The sequence below is a fragment of the Prinia subflava genome, chromosome 5 (genome assembly GCF_021018805.1).
Source record: "Prinia subflava isolate CZ2003 ecotype Zambia chromosome 5, Cam_Psub_1.2, whole genome shotgun sequence".
Taxonomy (NCBI): domain Eukaryota; kingdom Metazoa; phylum Chordata; class Aves; order Passeriformes; family Cisticolidae; genus Prinia; species Prinia subflava.
The window spans coordinates 41,275,173-41,297,526 of record NC_086251.1 but is presented as its reverse complement, the minus strand read 5'-3'; the positions used below and the strand labels follow the sequence as shown (position 1 = coordinate 41,297,526).

Here is a 22,354-nt window from a genome sequence, read left to right as displayed (position 1 = left end):
TGAAGAAGCCTTGTATTGAAAAACAACAGTATGAGTACATTTTTGTTGAAGTCCAAAAGTACCTATCCATAATATTAGTATTTTCTGGCAAAAAGATGATGATGTGTGGTTATATTACCTTCTGGCTCTCAAAATAAAGGAGAAATCTGAGTTAAGTTTATACAAGCTTTACTGGACTTAGCTCAGTTTTGAATGTAACTCAGTGTGACTTAGCTGATTTGTACCTAGGAGAGTGTGTTTGGCGTAGCAGTATGGGAAATGTCACAGGGCAGAGAATAGCAGCAAATCAGACAGACCAAGACAGACCAAGAACAGGGTTCCTTCACAAGAGCTTGAACTGAATGTGCAGTTTAATCAGTGTTGTGTCCTGTGGTATGTGATAGAGTCTTCCCTGAATGTGAGCTGGCAGGCAGGCAGTCTACTTGTTCCACAAGGCTTTATGGCTGTGCTGCCCTGGATGAGAGGTCATGTGCTGCTGTGGTGTGCCAGATCTGGTATCCTTTGCTAACCTGGTTCTTTGTCTTTTGTTGTGACTGATGCAAAATCAGTTGAGAAGGTGCAAGGACTCCAGGCAGGTGGAAAGTTAAGGAACAGCTGGACTATATGGTCACATCTGCTGAGACTGTGTACGTAGGAATTGTGCCAGGGCTCAGCTGTTGGTCACCACACCAATATAGGAGGAGATCTGTCCTTGGACCCACCTTACATTTTTCAATTGTGCCAAGCTCCTGGCATTAATAGCAACTGAGCTGAAGATTGCACAAATAATTTGTGTTTGGAAATATTACTTTGTCATCTTTTCATTGCAGTGAATATTGCTTTCTTCCCTTTATACTCTAGTTTAGTCTAATGGAAATACCAACCCAGCTTTTAGCTTTTCTTCTTCTGTTCATTATTCCTCAGTATCCTCACAATTTTCACTTCATGTTTCTTGCTCATAAGGGAAGACAGCAGAAACCTAGCTGATCTGTCTTCTGTGGTGTCCTTTATACTTTTTCTTTTGTATTCCCTGAAATGACTGGCAAAACCACTTCATCCTTCAAATCTTTTCTTGTGACTTGCTTCAGTATTTTGATGCTTTTAGGAAAATAACTGGTTCTGATGTCAGTAAGAAACTTGATATTTATTAGTATTTATTTGTCTTACAATTTTATATTAAAAGCATATTTTAAAATTATTTTTTCCAAAAGTCATCTACTCTTGCTTCTGGTGAGTCTGTCACTGTATGCTACCTTCTTTCTGCCACTTGTTTCTGTCTGGCATGTTGTGCCTCAGCTGAGTCTTCACATGGATTTAAGCAGTAAACTGAACAGTAAGACCTTGTGCTTGAGGGAGATGCGGTGGCTTTGAGTGGTACCATAAAATAAATCATTCCTGCTGATGATGTGCTCTAGGCCAGACCTAGTGCTGTCTTCCAAGCATGGCAAGCACACAGTGAAACACGGCATACCACTGTACTCGTTCCATACTCCTGCAAGTGTTGGGCACCCCATGCCCCCCACCTTCTCCCCTCCATAGCACAAATGGAGGATCATGCTCCATATGCTCCCAGGTCAACCCTCAGAAACAGTTTAAGGGGCTTGGAGAAACACACAACAACTTAAAGAGTTAACCCTACAGTAATTGTGAGGGAGAGGGGGGAAACAATGTAATGGAGGGGTGAAGAGTTTCCATAAACCCATTGCCTCAGCTCAGAGAACCTGCTAAGGGGCAGTGGTCAGAGAGAAACAGAAGGAGAGAGAGAGATATCAAGTGTAGTAATCAGAATGAAAAATGGAGCTCCGGTTACTTTAAACAAGAGCTAATTTATCACGGGAACGAGTGGATAAGTAGCTGAGTTTCAGGCGTTCAGTAAGTTCCCCGTTCTGCTCCAAAAATTATTCCACCCCTGTCTCCATGCTCCCATAAATCATCCCCTTCTTCACTTCTGCTCCGATTACCAATTACTCCTGCCTACGACACGCTTTCCCCTGCCCGACACAATCTGATGGGCCCCTGCCTTTTAATTTTACAAATGCTTTTTCCTTCTTGCTTCTCAGTTCCCTGTCCCTACTCCTCCCCTCCCCAGTTTCTCTCTGTATCTTTGTTTCCCTTTTCCCTTCTCATCTCCTTTTTTTTTTTTTTTTTTTTTTTTTTAATTTGAAGAAAGGGAGGGCAGTAATGTTTTCTGGCACCTCCCCCCATGAGGTTGACTGAGCTGAAGGAGAAGAAAAAAAATTAATTATTTTCGCAAACCTGAACTCTCTTTAGGTTTGTGAGTCTTCTCCCTAAGCACATGATGAATTCTAGACCAAGTACAGCTGTATCAAAGGTGAAAGTCTTGTTCATGAAAGGATATGATGATTTTTGTTGAGTCTTTGAAGGAAAATATAGGGGTTTTTTTCTCTTTTTTCCTTTTCTTTATTGTACACAGAACTTTTTGCAGAACGGAGATATTTTGTGAGCTGCACAGCTGCAGGCAGAAGAATTTTAATTTATATTGTATTGTGCAGTTTTTCTGTGTATGTTTCACCACTGCTAATATTGACACTGGAGTACTTCTAGCTAGCTGTCATACAAATGCAGAAGGAGTGATCTGTACCAAAACCCTGTCATTTAGAAAAGGCTCACACAATAAACTTTTGTTGGCTTCAATGACTCCATACATGAAATCAACTTAAACCAAGGTTTAACTAATTAGCAAATATCTACTTTAGGAGCATGTGTTGAATTTATTGATATAGCTATACCTTTCTAATATAAAATCCTTTGATGCTTCTAATGAATGGTAATCTAGTGTATCTTAAGTCTGGTGTAGTATTCAGATGCTGCATACATATGCACTTGGATTGCATATAAAAAATCCTAGAAAGAGATTTCAAACATCAAAGAACTGGCATACAATAAGGTATTGTTTTGCTTTTATACATTTTCTTTTCACAACATGAATTATTTCTGAATGTTTGCCCAGGCTACAGTTGGAGGGTTTGAAATCACTGTACGTCATGTTTATGAGTTCAGCATAGACCCAACAGTTCTGTTTGATTGTAGCAAAATAGTTTCTGGATGCTTCATTAATTGAGACTTAAATAACCTGTGTTCAGGAGGGCTAACTTGCATGAATCTAGTGGATGCTGGCAGCTGCTAAGTTGGAAGAGCCATCCCAACTGAGCGGAAATGTTTATGCAGGTCATCGGTCTGGCCTAATGTGCACAGAGCTTTTATTTCCACCTGTAAGACATTCAACGAAATTGCCATGAGACTTACTGAATCTGAAAAGAGAAAATTTCCTTGCCCTGCTGAGAACAGGGTAGGCAAAGTGACAGCTCTGCCTGCTCTGCTGCAGAGAAAGCGGCTGTCCGGAGCTGATTTTTGTGCAGGATAATGGATGGAGGAGATGGATTACCGAGTGATAAATCACACAAAGGAATTGGCTGGTGCCAGAACCCATGAACAAGAAAATAGCTGGCATGCTCTGCAGTGGGTATTACCATCTCCATCTAAGAAGCCACAGCCTTTATGCATACAGTAAGACAAAACAAGAGTTAATTATAGTGCAGCTTCTTGACATAAGGCTTGTACAGCAAAACGAGAAAGGTGAAGGGAATACATCAATTCATGTTTATTGGACAGTTTATCTTTTTCTCTTCAGGGAAAGAGTTGAGGAAATCCTCTCCATTCTCATTTCCCCCTTTTATTCTCATTTTGTCTTTATTCACATTCTTTAAAGCCATGTTATTTTCTGACCAAGGAGTATTGCAGGAATCTTTCAATAAAGAAATAGAGGAGCTAACTGAGCATGACTCAAATCATTCCTATCCCACATGATACATATGTAGTCCCTCTGTCCTGTCAGGGAAAGAATGGTTGCTGGCATTCACCATGTAACTCAGTAATCAATAATACTGCTCCACATCACCCTAAAGACCAGTGATACTCTGAGCTCAGTATACTCTGGGCTGGGAAATCCATGCATAAAAAAAGAGTTACTTGGATATGGTGGAAATTTACCTTCATCCTACAGCATCTTCTTGTGATCCAAAAGACAATATTATGTTGCATACTTTAAGTGCACCCAAAAAGTTTGCAGAGGTGCACTTTCCATGTGAAATCTTTTTCCTTTAAGAACAATATAAGGTAATTCTTAATTCTTCTATTGACTGCACATAAAACAGAGCCTAAAAGAGCACCGTGCTTCTGACATGCAGGGAAAGTTGCTGGCTCAAGGTCAAGATTTGTCAGGATGGTGTGTTCTGTTTACCTGTCTTTAATAACAATACTTTATTATCATTAAAAGCATAATGGAGAAAGAGGTTGTTGATATTGTTATCTAAAAAGCTGTCTTTGCTGAAGAGAGAAGAATCACAGAATCACAGGCTGGTAAGGTTGGAAGGGACCACAGGGGTCATCTGGTCCAACCTCCCTGCTCAAGCAGGGTTATCCTAGAGCACACGGCATAGGATTGTATCCAGACATTTCTTTAATATCTACTGTGAGGGAGACTCCACAGTCTCTCTGGACAACCTGTTGCAGTGCATAGTCACCCACAGAGTAAAGAAATTCTTCTTCACGTTTTCAGGTGGAATTGCCTGTGCATCACTTTCTGCCCGTTTCCTCTTGTCCTGTTCCTTGGTGCCACCAAGAAAAGCCTGGCACCATCCTCTTGGCACTCTTCCTTCAGATACTTAAGAGACATTGATGAGACACCCTTCAGTTTTTTCTTCTCAAGGCCTTAACAGGTCCAGCTACCTCAGCCTTTCCTAAGAGAGAGATGCTTCTCTCTCCCAACCATCTTCATTGCCCTCCCCTGGACCTGCTCCATGTCTCTTGTGTACTGAGGAGCCCAGAACTAGACACAGCACTCCAGATGTGGCTTCACCAGGGTTGAGCAGAGGGATAGGATCACCTCCCTTGACCTCCTGGCAATGATGTTCCTAATGCACCCCAGGATATTTTCAAGTGTCCAGTACTCGGCTGGCATCACAGTAGAAACTGTATTAAAGTAAATTTGAATTATTCCTGACTTGGGAGTATCCTAGTGTGCATGGCCTGTGTAAGCATGAAGATGACAATGGTGATCCTCTTTTGATAGAGCTGTGGCAGAAAGTTGTCGGCAAAGAATCAGAAGGGGAAGATACACAAATGGCACTTGTGCAAGGTGTTTCCAACATGTCAAATTTCCTGAAATGTGCAGCAAAAGTAGAGCTTATGCAACTCTCTAGGAGATGCTAGAAGTCACCAAAGAGTTAATGAGAGCAGGACTTTGAACTCCTCTTTTCAGGACAATAGTCCTTCAAACTAATCTTTTCAGGACAGTAGTCCATGGATGTGAAAATGTAAAAGTTTTGGATATAATATCTAAAGCCTTGGTGACTCAATACCATTTTTAGTAATTGTAGCCTGACACTGTTGTTTTTAATAATGTAAAACATTTGACCAAATCTTGACAAAGTCATCCATTACACATGGAATTAGCCCATAAGTTGTCTCATGACTTGTAGAGTGAGCGAGATTCACTCTACTCAGACATACGGGCACTGGGTTAACATCTGACACACCAGAGGGCTCTCACCAGCACGTGTCACTGACTGTCTCTTTTAGACAAAGATCCTTGAAGCTTTACCTGTGTATTTTGAACATAATTTTAAAAGGTAGTGTGATAGTAGATTAATCTTCCAGCTGGCTCCTCCCAAGGACCTGGCATGTACAGAACACTGACATGACAGATCCACTACCTTGCTCTGCTCATTGCTGAAAACTCTGTGTGTGATTTAATGTTCAGAGTTTTCCCCAGAAATCCTTACTATTTCACAGCAGTCTCAACCTAGAGAAAAAGAGAGTGACCTTAGTTTGCCTTGAATCAAGCATTCTTAAACTTACATTTATTATATTCTCTGACAGCTACACTGTTTTATGGCTTTATGAAATTTGCCATGGAAAGAACTTTTTAGAGGGTTCTTTTTTTTGTTGTTATGAAGATTTGACTGCTAGAAATCTCTGTTTCCTCCTTGCAGCTTGTGTTTTTTAGGACAACAGTGACACAGTATCAAGGCAGTAAACATGCAGGCTTTGCGTCCAAGAAGAGACAGACAGTTGTGTTGCACAGTCTGAAACCTGGTAGAGCTACATAAGACTGCAAAAAGAGACAGCTGGGCTTGCTTGGACTGCCTCTCACCTTCTTTTGGATCTGATAGGGAGCTTTCCCAGGGTCCCCACATACAAGAGGCAAGGGCACTGCATTCTCGTTATCAGCTCTCAACCCTCCTTTTGTGTGACACCAGCTGTCCACCCTCACTTCAAAATGTACTGACTCAGCTCGTTGGGAGCAAGTCTGAGAGTTTCAGTGGTAGAATATCACTGGATTTGAGGTGGCATAATCTTTTGGAACCTAGATTTGATGTGGGGTCATAGATGTGCCTGAGGCTTTCTCTGCAGAGCAACTGTGGCAGAAGCAAGCCACTACACTTCTCATGACTTCCTGTTCTCAGTACTGTTACCTTCCAGTGAGAATACTTTGCTCAAAATCCTAGACAGAAGATTTGTCCCTCCCACCTCAGCTGGGTGAGTGTTTATGCGTCAAGAAGGGGGCTGAGAACTTTCTATTTGTTCTGTAGGTGACTGAATGTTTATGATACCATCACTGTGAGAACAGGCCCTTCCCATATCGAGAGATCTTCAGGCTAATACTACCTGCCACATCCCTTTTGTCTTGAAAACAAATCTCACTGAGGAAGGTTATCCTGGAGCTCTTTAACCGATCCCCTCATATGTCCATCACAACAAAGAAAAACCAATTAGGCTTTACTGCCTGCTTGCCTAACCACCACTTAGGAAAGAAAGGAGCTGACAGGATTAGGGATACACAGGGATAGAGGAAAATGGCTCTTTTTCAGAGTCCTTACCTAGAAAAAGTACCCCTTTTAGTTCATTTGGTTTTCATTGGCAGTAGCACTGTAAAGGGACAGGACTTAGCACTAGATCTGCGTAAAGCATAGTTTGAATGACTCATCTAATGCAGTCTCTTCCTACACCAGCACTGCCATTTTCTAATTATCTGACATTGAAATTCCCAAATAATACTGTATACTTATTAATTCTCTGCAATGACTTCAGTTAAAGAAACCCCTTTTACTCCCCCAGAGGAAGAAGCGGAGTTTATATGTGCTATGAGGAGAAAAACTCCGTTTCTTCAAGCATACAGCAAGATTCCTGCTTGCAAAAAACTTTAGCCAGAAGGACAGCAAGTTACAGAGAGACAAGTGGATTTCAGAAGTAATACACCATAAAAATTTTTCACTTAGCATTTTCTGGAAGTTGACTCTGGTATTTCTTGTGACAACCACAAGTGTAACACTGACCTGTCTATAGTCTTAGAGCAGCAGACTTTAGGTCTGTTGTGAACAGTGTTAGGACTCAAGTCTTCATTAACAGAGAGTACTGGGATACCACAGCCACAGATAATAGGGAAAATGGAACTAATTTCTGAAATCTGTCTTTGAGTGTGTTGCCTTCTTGTTAGCAGTTATGTAGAGTTAATCTTGCTGACTTTGGAATCAAAACAATCATTTATGATGTTTTCCATTGCAGTTTGATCAAGTCAAAGGAGGAAAGGATGCAGGTTTCTGTTCCTCACTAACCAATTGAATCTGTGACTTCCCAAAACAGACGGGGAGGGAGGCAGGAGAACAGTTGCATTGTGCCTGTAGCTTTAGTCAGGGCCAGACACATTTATGCAGTAGAGCATTTCTTACTGACAAGGCACAAGGAATTAGAATACAGCATGATTTTGTGAGACTTGATTGAGTTTACTTATGACAAGTAATGATAGTTTTATGAAAACAATCACATCATTTTTGAAGTCATTAGACTTCAAGTACTCACACCTTCCCATATGGGTCTACCCACCGTTTCATTTATAGAAGTAAGTACAGGAGGGATAAATAGCTATGTGTATTCATTACAGCACGCACTGATGGCCAGAAGTTTTCAGCAGAAACCAGTCATGTGGTGCACCAGAGCCCAGCTATGGCTCCAGACCTTAGAGTTTCTACAGGGCTCATCTATTTCTTCTGGAGGAAAAGCCTTCAGGGTTTTTTGCCATAGGCTTTCAACTTGTGATTAGGAAAGATTTTGAGCTTGTGCAGCTGTCAGTAAGTAGCTGGTGCTTCCAGGTGCTTACTGCTATTCTGATTTGGAGCTTAGCCAGATTTTGGGGTAGCCTGGCTCTTTTCATTTATGTGCCTTATTAATGAGGATGTTCTGGGTGGAGATTTTAAATTAATTTCTATGAACACGCCTGGATTTTTATAATAAGATGTGTCCTGTAAATTAACAGATAAATGTTTCTTGTGGTCACTTCAAATATTTCCTGTGGTTCACAGTACAGAAATGTGATGCTTTGTTAACCAACAGCCTGCCTAGTTCAGCTTGCTTTCTCAAGTCTCTCCTGCTGTGGGAGGACATTTCTCAGAGCACCTACCAAGCTGTGTTTTTTGTTGTTAAATGCCTTCATCCCTAAGTGCTAGAAATCTATGTCATTTAATTCCAGACACTAATATCTCTGGTAGGAATTCTTTTTTATATTAAGTCAAAACAAGAAGAGGCTAGATAAAAAAAATGGAGAAGTATGAAGAGTCTGGTTATGCAGCTGAGCCACCAAGAGTGTGTAAGAAAATATAATATTATGGTAAAAAGACCACTGCACATCACCATCGCTCACCCCCGAAAGGGGACAGAATTACCTAATATTGTGCTGTAAGCCATATACCGTTAGCTGGCAATAGGGATTTTTCTCTAGCTTCTGCAGCAGTTTTGTACTCTTAAAGGAAAAGGACCTGCACAAGAGCAAAACAGAAGATGGGATAAAAAGCAAAGAGATAGCTGGCTTTGATAAGATAACTGGCTAGAGCTTTTTTATCATGAGTTCAGAAAATCTTTAGATAAGGTGGCACGAGGTGATTAGTGGAAGAATCATAGGGGTGACTGAGTGGGGGTACAGCAACAGGTGCTGCTGAAAGTCGAAATATTATGCTGAAAGGAACTTTTCTCAAAACTGATTTTCTCTTCACCTTTGGCCTTGGACAAATGATCAACATGGTCCTGATGAAAGGTCCAAAGCCAAGAGGCATTTTCAGCATAGAGATGCTTCCAGTAGAGAAATGGAATTATTGCACCATAGTCCAGAAGCCTGTTATGACCACTCCTGAAGCACATACAATTCCAGTCACCACCCTCCTAGAGAGATGGGTATAAAGGGAAGTGAGCACAGAAAGGTACTAGGATGACCAGTGACATGGGGAATGTGTTTTGCAAGATAATAAGAAATTTGCTAGTTTAGCCAGGCAAAATGAGGAAAGAGGAGATATGATTTCTGTAAATACATCAAATTGCAAAGCCGTCAAGAGAGAGAACAGCTATTTAAGCTTAAGGAAATGTTGGCACAAGAAAAAATGGGTATGAACTGGCTGAGAATAAATTAGCCTGGAAATTGTACAAAGGTTTCTAGCCACCAGAAAGAGAAGTGAGATTCTGTAATAGACTTCCAAGGCAAAAGAAACTGAATAAATTTTAAGACGGAACTCGATCTTTTATGAAAGGTCCTCTGTAGTGGAAGAGAGCAGACAATATGACCAAGGAGTCTCTTCCAATGTGTACTCCCACTCCACTCCCCTTTCCTCACCCTGTACTGTGCCACTTCTCTTCCTTGGTACCCTGAGCTCCACCTGCTCCTGCTCTGAAGGCACCATGGAAGAAGGCACCTTATCAGAATTCTGCACTGCAATAGGTTGTTTTTAATCCTCCCCGTATCTCCCTATTTTTTTTCCTTGCCAAGCTTGCTGGGCTGTAATGTTTTCCTTCGTGTAATCCATCACAGACACAATGTCGCTTGTGCAAATTAAAATGCACCTTGGAATAATAAAAAAGGGTGGGTTTTTTTTTTCTTCCTTCCCAGCAGCAGTTCCTCAACACAAACCATTTGTCTCTGGAAAGAAATTCAAGTATGTTAACCCTGTGTGTGCTCCTGTGGGGTACACAGCACCTCCTGTGAGAACAACACTTAAAGGAGACCTTGCAGTTGTGGACCTTGCAGATATGGACCTTGCAAATAGCTGGAACTGCAACCCACTACTTTTCTGGTGAAAACATTGGTGATAGGGTCCAGTGTAACAAATTAAAGATACCTCATGTCAGGACAAAGAGATACAATCTACAAAAACTCCGTAGCAAACCTTGTGGTGCTCCACAGAACTCAAATTGGGCATTGGACACTGGGACATTTAGAAGGAACCACTGGATACTAGTTCAGTGACAAAATAGTCACCAGGCTATCCCATACTGATGTACAGTTCTGGAAGCTATAATTGGCTCATGGATCAGGCACTGGTCACTTGTGATGTAGAAATAAACTTACAATGAACCACTGCTGAATGAATTCTATCCTTGATGAGATGCTGCATGTAAAAGGTTATGTCAAGGACAGGATTTTATATTTCTTCCTTCTTTCATTTCAGGGGAGGGTGTGAATTTCTCCTCAGTGGCATATAAATTCCATTAAGTTAAAGATGCATTTTAAAAATCCATTTTATGCAATAAGAAAGGTCCAGAGTTGGATTGGGAGGTAGGCAGGCACTAGATGATTTGAGTGCTTGGCCGTAGAGGTGGTGTGGCATTGCACAGCCCTCTAGGCTGCAATGACATGTGAACGGTAGTGTAGACAGCAGACCAAGATGAACTACATTCCCTGCTGAGAAGCACTGGTGCTTTAATATTCACAAGGTCATTATTGAGAGATAGGACATCTTCACTGTTTGTGGCATAGGCTTTTAGCTTATGGCATCAGCTCTTGTGCATCCTAGATTTTGCTCAGACACAGATGGATGATTTTTCTTACTTCCCCCCAAAAGTGTTTCACCCCAGCCTTTGACTCCCATCACAGATGTTGTTTTATTTACCATCATAGTAAGAAGGCCAGTGGGTCACCTCATACTCCCACAGAGTCAGTATTCTTTACCTCCAGTTCCTCTCTTTCTTGCTGTTTTCCAGTTCAGACGGTTACTAAACTCTTCAGTGTGTGATCTTATTGGGAACTTACGTTGAAGTTAGTGCAGTAACACTTATATGGCTCTCCATGTCAGGCGTAGGGCTGGAATCATCCACTTCAACATGGGAAGGAAGTATATCCCCAAACCAGGAGCTGGACTAAGCCATGCAGGATGTAGAAAAGACGTGTGTGAGAGAAAAAGAGGGTGTGTGAGAGCAAAAGAGGGCCAAGCTCAGCTAGAAAAAAACCCTCAAAGCTTCAGATCTCCAAGAGAAGGGATATCTTCATTGTTCTTCATCCTTACTTGGAATAACAAGACCCGTAGTGGTTAGACAAATGGGCATGTATTCAACAGTTCAAAATGCACAGGCATACTAAGCATCACTAGCTAGGCTTCCAGAGGAAGATCTTGTCTCTTTGGGATGGCCTGATTTTGCCCTCTCTAATTTGAGGTTTGTTTGTTTGTTTGTTTTCCTGGTTTATAGAGGCTGGGTGGCTGGAATTCACTCTGAAGAGTAGCAAATTCTATGTTGTGTTTTGTCTCAGTAGCAAGGCTGTTCTATTTTTCATTTTCTTTAGGAGTCCCAAACAAATGACATAAAATCCTGGAGAGTTGTTGCTTTTGAATTTATTTTTTCCCCCAGTTCTTCCTACTGTGTGTCTTGTTGTTTTCAAGCTTCATCATTATAATCTGAAAATAATAATTCCAAGTTCAATCTCTTCTCAAAATCTTTTGTTGTGAAAGAAATAGTACTATTTTCTTACACTGTGATTGTCTTCCTTAAGCTCCCTCTTATAATGGAAATTTCATAATTTAAAGAACCACTAATTTTCTGGTAAACTTTCTATCTCCAGTGGATACAGAGAAGATTTAAACTCCTCTAAAGCCTGACTTCCAAAGGAAACAAGGCTTAAGAGATCACACTCCATGACAGTATGATCTAGGCAGTCTTTTTCTGTCTATTTCATTCATTCCTCAAAATAAGTTTTGAATTGAACCTCTCACCCACAAATAAATATACCTGAAAGAGATGCAAGGGTCTTAAATATGCTAGGTCCCATCAATTTCTCTGGACAGAGATGACAGTTTTTCAGTATCAGCTCTGAGTGAAAGATTCCTAATCTCACCACTTGCTAGAGAGACAAAGGGGATGCATGAACATCTTTTTTGTGGGGAAAACTCTGCCTGGAGCTTACCTGTTTTGATATGCAGCAGAATAAATTCAGCACAAGACACAAATCTCTAGGAAGCTGGGATTCATTTATCCCCTGCTTACAAAGCTACTTGTAATGGGTTCAGTAGGTGCTTTCAGGATTCCCCAGACATGCTCAGTTGTGTTCTACCTGCTATGTGAATTTTTGTGTTTCTTTCTATTGATTTCTTCTAGACTGAACTCACCTTTTCTACTGAATACTCACACTTTTCCCATTTTGCTTGTGCTGTTAACCATAGGGTGCCTTTAGCAGTGCATTCTGTTTAAGTGTGTATGTCCATGGCCACCCTTCACAGCAGGAGGGGAAGTAGCCAGCAGTCCTCAGATCCTAAAGAGGACAAGTCCAAGCTGGTGTGGCAGAGCCTTCTTGCTTGATGGGGCCTTACAGAGTTGTTGTCTGTAGTGAGATGAGGGTGTCTGCCTAGTCCATAGACAGTTAGATATGTGGGTTGCTGTGCTGGTTTGGGCTGGAGTAGAGCTAATTTTCTTCACAGTGGCTGGTATGGGGCTGGGTTTTGCATTTGTGCTGAATGCAGGGTTGATAATATAGAGATGTTTTTGTTATTGCTGAGCAGGTCTTGCACAGACCCAAAGTCTTTTCTGCCTTTTGTACTGCCACAGTGGTGAGGAAACTGGGAGGAGACTCAGCCAGGACAGATGACACCAACTGATCAAAGGGATATATCCAGACCATGACATCATGCTCAGTATTTGAAATGGAGGGAAGAAAAGAAAGGGGAATGTTCAGAGTGATGGTGTGTGTCTTCTCAAGTCACTGTAACATGTGATGGGACCCTGTTCTCCTGGAGATGGCTGAACACCTGCCTGCCGTGGGAAGCAGTTAATCTATTCCTTGTTTTGCTCTGCTTGCACGTGTGGCTTTTGCTTTTCCTATTAAATGGTTTCTATTTCAACCGATGAGTTATCTCACTTTTACTCTTCTGATTTTCTCCCTGATCACACCTGGGGGTGTGAGTGAGTGAGTGAGTGAGTGAGTGAGTGAGTGAGTGAGTGAGTGAGTGAGTGAGTGAGTGAGTGGCTGCTTGGAGCTTGGTTACTGGCTGGGATTAAATCGTGACAGCTGCTAAAAGTTTTAGATCAGCTTGAGAGAGAGCATTTGCTAAAGAAGGAGATTACAAACAGTATGGAGAGTAGGGAGCTGAGAAAGCCTGTATATGACTCTTTGCTGTGTTTGGCCTTGGAAGCTCCCTTCCCTTGCAGTCTCAGTTTCCCCAGATGCAGGCTAAGAACAGTAACAGGTATCTGTCTCTCTTGCCATTAGTGGAGTAAAATGAGATATGCTTGCCAGCAAAGAATCACCAAGTATTTTTCCTCTTCTGTAAAAGAAAATTTGGACTTTAGCAGGATATACTTTCACTGGAGTTTTGCTGGAATTACTTTCCAGCAGCACCTAATATTAAGAGGAATGATCTGTTAGAACAGTAGTGCTTGAAAGTCCTTCTTGGCTCAGGCACACAGGTTCACTGGGTGTTGTGTTTTCTGTTTGATTCAGTGTGGGAACAGGGTCAACTTGAGTCATAGAAGGAGACAATAGGGAGCTGGTAAAGGCAAAACCAGGCATGATACTTCATCCCATTCTTAATTCTGTGCTGACCAGTAACCTTTTCCTCACTAGCAAGCCTTGGAGTAAAACAAGGGCAGCTGCACTGAGCAGAATTCTAGTTCATCAAGCCTGGTCTTCAGGAAGCCTGACAGAGGTGCTAGCTTTAGAAGCCTTGCCTTCACAGTTACTGCCATTTCCGTGGTGACCTCCCCCTGTGAGGATGAGGTAAGCCCCAGCAAGGGATTTTTATGCTCCTCTGCCAGAAGGCAAAGCTTTGCATGCAGTCTGAATCTGTGGGAGCACTGAATGGTATTGTGCATTGTGATACTCATCTTCTGTAGTACTTTTTCCAATCTGTCTTACAGAGTGTCCTACAGTACACTTTGATAATTACTAGGGCACTGTGACAAAGTTCATGATCCTCTAGACCTCTGTGATCCACATCCTCTTACAGGTCTTCTGCACTGGCATCCAGTGCTGTCCTGACCCTGTCTGTTGAATTCAATCCTCTGTGGAGCAGCAGAAGTTCTTAGCTAACTGAAGAGAAATTATTGCCTCTTTCTCCTCTGCCCTTTTCTGCAGGAACGTGGGGAAGATGAATTGATCTGTTGATTCAGAGCAGAAGTAACTTGATTGTTGTGTGCTTCTCTGGAAAACGTCCACACTGCCCTGTGCCCATGTCTTGGTGTTTGCTGGTTTCACTGCTCTGACAGCATGAAAGATGTTTGGTTTTGTTCCTAATGCTGTTATCATTTATCATCCTCTTGTAAAGCCAGAACCTGCTGCTCACCCGTCCTCCCTCTGTGTTAGGATTTCTGTTCCCCCTCCGCTCTTGCCCTGGCAGGGAAACTGGCAGAAACAAACTGTTTGTCCACTGGGTACTAGAAAAGACACAGGACCCTTTTTGCTCCCTGAAATCACTGTTGTGATCAATGGTGATGGTTTGACTGGGTTTCAGCTCTTGGGTTTTGGAGAAGCAGCTCCAGTCATGGAATGGAGAGCTGATAGTAACCTTCTTTTATCCCGTAAAGATGGTAGGTCCTGAATCCAGGGCTTTCTTATATAGCTGGTGCCTGTGGAAGGACATAATCATTCAAGTGATAGAGATGGTGAAGAGGATGGAGTGTGTAAAATCCCTATCCTTCACCTGAGTAAGTATCTCAAAGCTTGGGCTACAGCTTGCATGTGTCAGAGCTGTGGAATATGTGGGGCTAGCACATAACTGAAAGAGCATCCTGCCATCTTCTGTCTTGTATGCATGTCCTCAAATAATCCATAGTCAGCCCTCCAACTGCAGATCAATGGTACATCAATTTCTGTGGATACGCTGAAATAATTCAGAGGGAAGCAGAAATTTCTGATAGGACTTGGAGATGACAGGGTGAAGGAAGGTGACTTACAATTCATCCCTTCCTTCTCTCTGGCAATGTTTTCAGAGAGCAACAGCCTGAAACCTACAAAAACGTATTTTGGGGCTAGAGGTATGCAGCACACTGCTACTGTTTGTGGTGTTAATATGGACCGTGCTGAAGGATTTGTTTCTCCTCCCTTCCTTGTCTCACTCCTGGTTCAGCAGTAATGACAAATGTCATCTCTAGAAGCCTACAAAAATTTTACTATGTTTCGAGAAATATTGTGTACACCCTGTGTGGGATTCCTCACCCACCTTGGAGAACCAGGCTGTGATGGTAAGACTGCTTGCAGAAGGACCATCTCTGTGAGGTTTTTAATGATGGGAGCTCCTGTTGTGGGAGGACGTGGTCTGGTGTCCTAGTGCTTTAGAGGGGCAAGCATCACAAATCTGCAGCTGGTATGGTGGCACCTTCTCTGGTATCAAGCTCTTCATGGACCAGGGTGGCCCTATGCTTTCTGTGTTTTCTAGGAAAGCAGAAGTTACTTTTCACTGTCTGGTATCCCTGGACATTACTTCTTATGTGAACTCTTCATAATTCTGTATTGCTTGGCAGCCAGACGTGCACTTGTGGGAATTGTTGCATCAAATTTGCTTCTTAACACTAGAACTAGCTTTGCTCTTGCTAGACAGAGAAGGATTTTGATAGGTATTGGACCTCATGCAGAAGCCCATTTTGATATAAAATCTTCCCGTAAGCAGAATGATTTCATTCCACGGGCAGCCCATCATCCTTTTCCTATACATCTGCCAGAGGTGCCAGCATTAGACTCTTACTATCCTTATTTATAGAGCAATATAAAGGTTCTGAGCATTTTACAGATACATAAAAGAGAAGATTCTCTCTCTTCAAGATGCTGACAGTATCTCATATATATTGGAGAGATGGGACAATAACTCATGTTGTGAGGAGGGCCAACATGGTGCAAGAAGAGAGCTCAGAGCAGAAGTCTGTGACAAGAGGCTGTGAGAAGAGGGTAGATTGGCAAGATTTTGGTGCAGGTGTGGGTGGTGTGGCCTGGGTGAAAATGAAAGAAGCTGAGAGAAGGTGCCAAGGTAGAAGTCTTAGGACTTGACTAGTAAGAGAAGGGGAACTAGGGGGCACTAAAACTGCTATTGATGAACGGATTAAAACCAACCTAGCAAGAAGTGCTCCATTCCTTTTTTGCTCTCAGCACTGAGAAGATTCAGAACTTCTGCACCCTCCCACTGTCCTTCTATTGCTCTGGTTGCTGAGAAGGAGAGGGAATTATGTTCATGACTATCATTAGCGGTACTCACAGTTTGTCTGCCAGGATGGAACAAGCACTGAAGTTCACTTGTACATTGGTTCACTTGTACTTGTCTCATTGGTACAATGAGAGCTGAGGTGTTTTTTCTTCTAGTGACTGTTGTGGTCTGTGTTCAAGGTGTTTCACTCCTCCTTCATGACATGCTAAACAAATCCTTCTTTGTTTCTATGCAACTCTGGTCTCTCTTGTCAGCTTTGGGCTCCTAGGCTGGATGCAGACCCCTGTTTTAGGTCCATATAAGATAAAGAACAGTGGAACTGCACATTTTTTACCTCTCCTTTATGGATTCATGTTCCCCTGTGACTACAAACCACAAGGTAGCAATGTCATCTGTTCGAGTCAGTGCATGTGGTCTGCACTGCCCTTCCTCCACAAGTATGATAACAACTGTGGGAGAAGGCTGCAAATTTTGCTTTTTTGTGTGTCTATGGTAATGGGCAACAGCTGCTAGACTGAAAGACACCCTTGTCCTCCCCCCTCACCTCCCTCCCTGACTTTGTGCCCAGCTGGGGCTAAGTACTCCTGCTGCCTTTTATTAATCTTCTCCTGGGACGGCACTATCAGTGGCCCATCAGCGTTCAACATGCCCTCAGTCACTGGCGCTAACTCGATTAGGGCAGTGAGGAGTGACTTACAGGGGAAGCTCCTCTCCACAGGCTGTATTTGCATACAGTGATTGATGCTGGTACCTCCTCTAAACACATCCACATTTTGCATTTTAAACAAAGCAATTGCTGTAGAGCTGCTCTCTGTCACTCTGGGGGATTCCCAGTACCAGCACAGGAAGTACCTACCCTTTCTTGAAATGGCCTCTTCTTCTAAGAGGGCACTGCAGTGGTATGAGGAGAAGGTCAGTGACCCCACCTTATGTTTGAGGGCATGACAGTAAATCTATTTAATTGTGCGTCCTGTCTTGCGAGGTGGCTTGTGGAGAGTTCTGAGCTATGTGATCAGGGTCACACAGTTGGTAGGCTTTCACCAGGAAGGTCAAGCTCATGTGGGGTACACAGTGTGAAGCCTCCTGAGTTTCCTTCAGTCTTTCCTTGTCAGATTTCAGGCTCAAAGTAGGCTCCCACCATATTCACCACTGTCTCTGTCTTGGGAATACGTGAGTGTTGCCCTGACTGCACCATGGAGCACTGAATATTTGTGTGTGTTATCCACAAGCATTTTTCATATTATATGTATGTATTATATGTATATATTATGCATGTACACCCCTCCCCCCATATATATGTGTATAAAAACCCCATATTACAAATTGTCTGAAGAAGCAAAAGGTATCATACTTTATTACAGCTTCTACTGTGGACTTTTTAGCAGAGTGTGTCCAAGTGAAATTCTGATTTGTAGAGGGGTGTCTTAAGCCATGTCTCTGAAGAGGAAAGAGTACAAGGGAGGAAATGGGTATGTTTAACTTCTGTTTGAAGGAAGGACAAAAGGAGCAAAAATACATCTGTGGTGATACTGCTGGTATCACAGATTGCTTTGCAAAGTGGCAGTTGTTTTATCTTCTTTATTATATCCTAAGTGTTTTCTTTCTTTCAAAACAAAAGGAAATTTGCCCAGAAAGTAAATCCCTTTGAACAGCAGCAGAGACTTATCTATAGTTGAGGCTATGAGTCTCTTGGAGCAGGCACTCAGTCCTCGCCTTTGTCCCTGGGGTGCAGGGATCACTATGGAGGCTAAATAAACAAATATCACTTGCATCCACTGTCCAGTGGTCCCAGGAAGAATGGCTCTAGAGGCTGCCAGTGCTCTTTGCCTTGCAGATTGCCTGCTGCACTGTGAGGGTTTAACACCTTCAACAAAATTCAGAGGCCTGCTGGCACAGTGTTCCAGTGAGGCCCAGAAGAGTTTTGATGAGGTTTAGTAGGAAATACCTGTTTTCACTTATTCCTATCATTATTTTCTCATCTTTGTGCTTATCTTAAAGGACTTGCCATGTACTGCTGGTTGTCCATTTTATGTCTGAAATCTTCGTGGTTGTGCAAAACCAGTCACTTCACTATTGGGCTCACACTGCCTGGCTCTGTGGGATCTCCACAGTGAAGGTGGCCCTTTCATCTCCTGCCACACCATATTAATGTTGCAAATGTGACAAGCTCAGCTTTGCAAAAATAACATATTGTCCATGTCTTGTTCTATTTAATATTGTATTCAAATGGTCCAAGTGCTCATTCACGTGGGCTGGGGGAACAGCTCTGCAGACTTCTTTGTTCCTTGAGTGGCAGCTGGCTTCCAGGAGTAATTCTAGCTGTTCAGTGCCATGGTACATCAAACCTCTTGGGGATTAGTGAGACATCAGGTGTGTGGTGACTGAGAGGCAAGAACAGAGATGCTCCTGTTCCCAAGCCATAAAGATCATAATCTTTAGAAATCCTAATATCCACTTAGACTTTGGACTATAGTGAAAACGAAGCATTGCAGTGATCTTGCAGAGAGCATTCTAATTTTCCAGAAATCCAAACAGAGACATTTAGACCTCAGGAGTTTGAAAGTGAATTGCATTGCCATCATGTGGATGCATGGAAGCTAACGTCTAGTCAGAAAAATTCTGGAACCTTTGTTTATTAGTTAGAAATAAAAATAAAGCCATGATAGTTATGAAAGTTGTTAAGTCAAAATGCTTATCAAAATGTGGAATGAAAATATAATAACAATTTAACTGTGGTACTGTCCAAGTAAACACTGAAGTTAGTTTGACCCAATTAATTTGGGTTATTAGTATGAATTAGTCGAACATGTTAATAAATGCATTACTTAGTGACATTTGGGGCTTACAGAATTAGTTGTTAGAAACATTATTAGAAAATGAATATGCAAAATAGCTGAAGTGGTATGGGATCAATATGGTTCTTTTATGTCTTCTTCAGGGTGGTATTTCCAGACATGGAACTGCATGAAGAGGTGTTAAGGAAAATCCTATCTGCTCTGCTTGAACAAGCAAAGCTGTTAAAAGTGGTAACTTGTTTCATTTCTACTTAAGAAAATGTGATTTTACATAGCAATTGCAGTACCAGAAGCAAACCAGCCAAATTAATGAGTATTTATTAGGCTCTATGTAATATTAAATTAATCTAAGTCAACAATGGCTACTCAAGATCGGGTAGGTTTGCAAAAACCCATGGTGCAAAGATCTGAACAGAAAATGTGAAACAGTAATAGTGCCTGGCTGTGCTCTTTTAGGGCACATCAGTTGCAGCCTGGGTGCCTGTGTGCCTCCAACCGAGGTTTTTGCAGGACACATACCTGAGCTCTTGATTTTCTGATTGGGATTTTCTTCTACTCTGCCTCTAGCCTCTGATGTTTGCCCATGGGTAAGAACCTAGCATGTTGCCTGGCTGTCCTAGAAGAAACCCATACTTCTGTTTCTGTCTTCTGCTTCTAGCTCTGCTGCTCGCAGTTCCTCGAGTGGAGCATCTTCTGTATCTATCCCATGCTCTGCTCCTGACTCGTCACCTCTTGGCTGTGCCCTCAGCAGCCTGGCTGTAGCTTGCCCAGCATCTTTCACAGGTCACTGCTACCTCCTAAGGCTTGTTCAGAAAAAGGTATTGTGCTGCCATATAAATCCTGGGTCAGGCACAGAACTGAGACACCTGCTGGATCATTCTCTTCAGTGTATCTTACCAAGGAAACTAAAGAGGTTTCTGAATCTGGCCTTTTGTTTCATCCTAAGACTACATCTGGATGAGGAATCATATAAGGGTTTGTGTAGAAAACTGTTTGCTAAAATGTTCTTACAGGTGATTGCATGGCCTCAACATGGTAAAGCACAGTTTGAAGTGGTTTAAGCAATTATCCTCCTAGAATATATAGTTCTTGTCTGTTAAGACTGGGACAAGTGAGAGACTGGTGGTGGATCACTGGGACATCAGGTAGGATTTCTGCTATTGCCACTTTTCTCTGTAGTACCCACAATGGTAATAGAGTTATGACATGAATAAAGACAAATATTTCCTTATGCAGTTTTCTCCAGGACAGAATTAGGTGGACAGAAAGAAAATGAAAAGCCTTTTTTTTTCTGCAGCACATAGGCAAATGCACCAAAAGTAAATAGAAATAACCTAAGCAGGAGACTTCAGAAGAATCAACAGGACTTTTAAAGTACTGAGAAGAAGTGGAAAGAGGGCAAGGACACTGGAGCAAAACTAAATGAATTCTTTGTGGTAGTGTTTCCCTGTGATTCTAATTTTACTTGATAATTCAACCAATTTACCTGATTCAGAGTAAAGTTCAGCGGTCTGTGACTTTCCAGATCATCCCAAATGCCTTTTTTTAGAACAACCCTTCATTACTCCAGTATAACAGCTGACTTTAATGAGAGAATTCATGTCTTCAGCAGCTCAGCCACTTCCATTCAAAACTCCTACAGATTGTTTGGGTGTACATGATACACTGTGCTGGTGATTTATCTCTTATTTAGCAGCTTGTTCCAACATCTTCTCTCCTGACACTTTGGACTCAGAAAGTATCTCATCTTCACTACCTGGAAACCTTGATTCCAGGAGAGATGTCTCTCCAGTGGATCTCTCTCTGGTGCAGCCTGGAACAGAGAAGCACCATGTTTTGGTGTCTGGGCAAGTACTTGTCTGTAAGGCCTGCTTCTCTTTCTCATGCTGCAGAGACACAGCCATCTCTTCTCCACGAAGAAGTGCACCAGGAACCACATGAATGTGGGAGTAGGAGACACCGTGTGTCACAAAAATGTGTACAGGTTGAGCTGCATTTCAGCAGCTGCAATTTTTGCTGCTGGGAAGCAGTTCCAGAACTTCTAACACTCCTCACTCCCTCTTTTTCAGATTCTTTGCTCCTGGTTATCAAAACACAGATTTGGGGTAATAGGTTAACTTCTGCTTTTTAGACAAAGACATGATTAGATATTTGGAAATTAGATATTAAGAAGAAATTCTTTACTGTGAGAGTGATGAAGCACTGGACCAGGTTGCCCAGAGAATCTGTGGCTGCCACATCCCTGGAAGTGTTCATGACCAGGCTAGGTGGGGCTTTAAGCAACCTGGTCTGGTAGAAGGTGTCCCTGCACATGGCAGAGGGGTTTGAACTAGATGATCTTCACGGTCCCCTTCCGACTCAAACCATTCTATGATTCTATGATTCCAACAGAAAATAATATGTGCCCATGTCTCCCTACCTCCATTAAAAAGTGGAGGTTGGGGACTGTGAAGGAGAGAAGTAACAAAAGAGGGATTATTTATTTATTTAACCTGCTTAGCAGCAGTAGCTGTGAAGCATAAAGCTATCTGCAAAGGGTGATTGATTCCTCAGCAAAGTCTGAAGCATAGCGATGCTGTGGTATTGCTTAATGTTCCCTTTGTGTTATTATTATATTTTTTTGTTTCCTGGTTGTTTCAGAGGTACTATGTGATCCCGGCTTGCTGGGTAGGTAGTTACCTGATGAGTGCACAAGGAAGAGATGATTATTTCATTTCTCCACCATGGCTGGCAGGTCACACGGATACTTTTGTGAAGGACATGAACCCAGCTCTGCTCACCTTGTGAAGCAGTGTCCCAGTGCAGATTAGTTGCTCTCCCTTGGCATCTAACAGGTGAATTGCAACTATTCATAGACAGAGCCCAGACAGGTTCTGTTGCAGTTTCTGTTCTTTCACTCTTTTGAGTCTGCCAGATGAACAACTTGTGCCGTGGAGGGTGCAGAGCCAGACTCAGAAAAGCGCATTTGCTGTGATGATCTGTGTGAGAATTAATGTAACCAGCAGAGTATGGAACCTGCTACCAAGGAGGTGACAACATCAGTAGCATGATGTCACTGACAGCTTGGGGGTAAGCTATTTATTCCTTGTATTGGAACAGATACACACAGTGGGCAGCTGT

General features: G+C 42.3%; 1 long non-coding RNA gene across 2 annotated transcripts in view; it reads left to right on the top strand.

Annotated features, from left to right (window-relative positions):
• Positions 1–22,354, top strand: part of LOC134551426 (uncharacterized) — a 164,806-nt gene that overhangs the window by 84,944 nt on the left and 57,508 nt on the right. The window contains exon 1 of one of the 2 annotated variants that reach the window (XR_010080568.1): positions 13,850–14,023. The exons of the other annotated variant lie outside the window; for it this stretch is intronic. This is a non-coding gene — a long non-coding RNA (uncharacterized LOC134551426). Of the gene's footprint in view, positions 1–13,849; positions 14,024–22,354 lie in introns of those variants that run through there. 2 annotated transcript variants of the gene reach the window in all.